This window comes from Lampetra planeri, unplaced genomic scaffold (assembly GCF_965212315.1).
Source record: "Lampetra planeri unplaced genomic scaffold, kcLamPlan1.2.h2 scaffold_1337, whole genome shotgun sequence".
Taxonomy (NCBI): domain Eukaryota; kingdom Metazoa; phylum Chordata; class Hyperoartia; order Petromyzontiformes; family Petromyzontidae; genus Lampetra; species Lampetra planeri.
In genome coordinates, this window is record NW_027614054.1 from 27,479 (window position 1) to 30,398 (window position 2,920).

The 2,920-nt window shown below is 63.6% G+C and overlaps 1 long non-coding RNA gene across 1 annotated transcript; it reads left to right on the forward strand.

The window, feature by feature from the left end:
* The first annotated feature begins 1,180 nt into the window (after nt 1–1,180).
* On the forward strand, nt 1,181–2,756 carry LOC144739155 (uncharacterized). Its single transcript, XR_013589368.1, has 3 exons — nt 1,181–1,276; nt 1,536–1,770; nt 2,568–2,756. It is a non-coding gene; the product is annotated as an uncharacterized LOC144739155 (long non-coding RNA).
* Nucleotides 2,757–2,920: the final 164 nt, after the last annotated feature.

The following is a 2,920-nucleotide window of genomic DNA, read 5'->3' on the forward strand; positions in this document are numbered from 1 at the left end:
GAGACTCACACAGAGACACACAGAGACACACACAGAGACACACACAGAGACTCACAACGGGTAGCGGAGACACACACAGAGACACACAGAGACACACACAGAGACTCACACAGAGACACACAGAGACACACACAGAGACACACACACGGGTAGCGGAGACACACACAGAGACACACACAGAGACACACACAGAGACACACATAGAGACACACATAGAGACACACAGAGACACACACAGAGACACACACACGGGTAGCGGAGACACACACACAGACAGACACACACAGAGACACACACAGAGACACACACGGGTAGCGGAGACACACACAGAGACACACACAGAGACACACACAGAGACACACACAGAGACTCACACAGAGACTCACACAGAGACACACACACGGGTAGCGGAGACACACACAGAGACTCACACAGAGACACACACAGACAGACACACACAGAGACACACACAGAGACACACACAGAGACTCACACAGAGACACACACAGAGACACACACAGAGACACACACAGAGACACACACAGAGACACACACAGAGACTCACACAGAGACACACACACGGGTAGCGGAGACACACACAGAGACTCACACAGAGACACACACAGACAGACACACACAGAGACACACACAGAGACACACACAGAGACACACACAGAGACTCACACAGAGACTCACACAGAGACACACACAGAGACACACACAGAGACACACACAGACAGAGACACATAGAGACACACACACAGACACAGACACACACACAGAGTCAGACACACACAGACATAGACACACAGACACACACACAGAGACACCCCACCCACCCACACGGCCACCGTGACCCCCCACCCACCCACCCACCCACCCACACGGCCACCGTGACCCCCACCCACCCACACGGCCACCGTGACCCCCCACCCACCCACACGGCCACCGTGACCCCCACCCACCCCACACGGCCACCGTGACCCCCCACCCACCCACACGGTCACCGTGAACCCCCGCCTCTCTCCGCGTGCCTCAGGCCGATCTTGGGATGTCCACTGCTCATCGCCGCACGCCACTCCTGCGCCCACCGACGTCGCCCCCGGCAACGCCCCCGGCAATGTCGCAGCTTCGTCGCCGTTGCCGGGGGCGTTGCCGGGGGCGTTGCCGGGGGGCGACGTCACCGTCGCGAGCGCTGCAGCCGCACGAGGAGCCGGCCAGGAGGACGAGGGAGAGGGAGGGCCCCAAAAGCAAGCGGCCAACACCCCTCAAGAAGGTAGAGAGAGACACGGGGAGAGAGACACGGAGACACGGGGAGAGAGACGCGGGGAGAGAGACGCGGGGAGAGAGACACGGGGAGAGAGACACGGAGAGAGAGACACGGCCACCATGAACCCTACCGACACTTGCCCCTACAGCCTATCCAGAGGCTACCTGGGGGAAACCTTTGCCCGTGGCTGTGTACTCTCTCAGCACTTGCCCCTACAGCCTATCCAGAGGCTACCTGGGGGAAACCTTTGCCTGTGCCTTTCCAGGTCATCCTCAGGGAGAGGGAGGAGAGATCCAGGAGACACTTTGAGGGTGTGCCTGTCGCCACGGCGCCTGCGGCCGTCTCCACCGGGTGTGTCTCCACCGGGTGTGTCTCCACCGGGTGTGTCTCCACCGGGTGTGTCTCCACCGGGTGTGTCTCCACCGGGTGTGTCTCCAGCATGGCCGTCTCCTCCCTGTCTCCCGCCCAGGACGAAGGACAGCTGGGGATGTCTCCCGAAGGTGGGTGGGGTTCACGGTGGAGTGGGTGGGTGGGTGGGGGTCACGGCGGCCGTGTGGGTGGAGTGGGTGGGTGGGGGTCACGGTGGGTGAGTGGGTGGAGTGGGTGGGTGGGTGGGGGTCACGGCGGCCGTGTGGGTGGAGTGGGTGGGTGGGGGTCACGGTGGGTGAGTGGGTGGAGTGGGTGGGTGGGTGGGGTTCACGGCGGCCGTGTGGGTGGAGTGGGTGGGTGGGGGTCACGGTGGGTGAGTGGGTGGAGTGGGTGGGTGGGTGGGGTTCACGGTGGCCGTGTGGGTGGAGTGGGTGGGTGGGGGTTCACAATGGCCGTGTGGGTGGGGTTCACGGTGGTAATAACTCCCCGTGTCTCCCCGTGTCTCCCCGCGTCTCCCCCGTGTCTCCCCGCATCTCCCCCGTGTCTCCCCCCGTCGCGTCTCCCCGCGTCTCCCCCGTGTCTCCCCCGCATCTCCCCCGTGTCTCCCCCCGTCGCGTCTCCCCCGCGTCTCCCCCGTGTCTCCCCGCATCTCCCCCCGTGTCTCCCCCGTCGCGTCTCCCCGCGTCTCCCCCCGTGTCTCCCCGCGTCTCCCCCGTCGCGTCTCCCCCGTGTCTCCCCGCGTCTCCCCCGTGTCTCCCCCGTGTCTCCCCGCGTCTCCCCCGTGTCTCCCCGCGTCTCCCCGTGTCTCTCCCCCGTGTCTCTCCCCGTGTCTCCCCGTGTCTCCCCGTGTCTCCCCGTGTCTCACCGTGTCTCTCCGTGTCTCCCCGTGTCTCCCCCGTGTCTCCCCGTGTCTCCCCGTGTCTCCCAGATGGTTGCTCAATGTCCCCAGCCTCCCAGGAGTCTCCCCCTGAGCCTGACCCCAGTGAGCCAGACTCCACCGCTGAGCCAGGGAGACTCGCCACACCTCACCGGGAACGCTCACCACTCGCCACTCACCATCCACAGCCAGCGGTTCCGCGAGTGAGTCGCTCACTCACTCACTCATTCACTTACTCACCCACCCACTCACTCACTCACTCACCCACCCACTCACTCACTCACTCACCTACCCACCCACTCACCCACCCACCCACCCACTCACTCACTCACTCACTCACCCACCCACCCACTCACCCACTCACCCACCCACTCACTCACTCACTCACCCACCCACCCCACTCA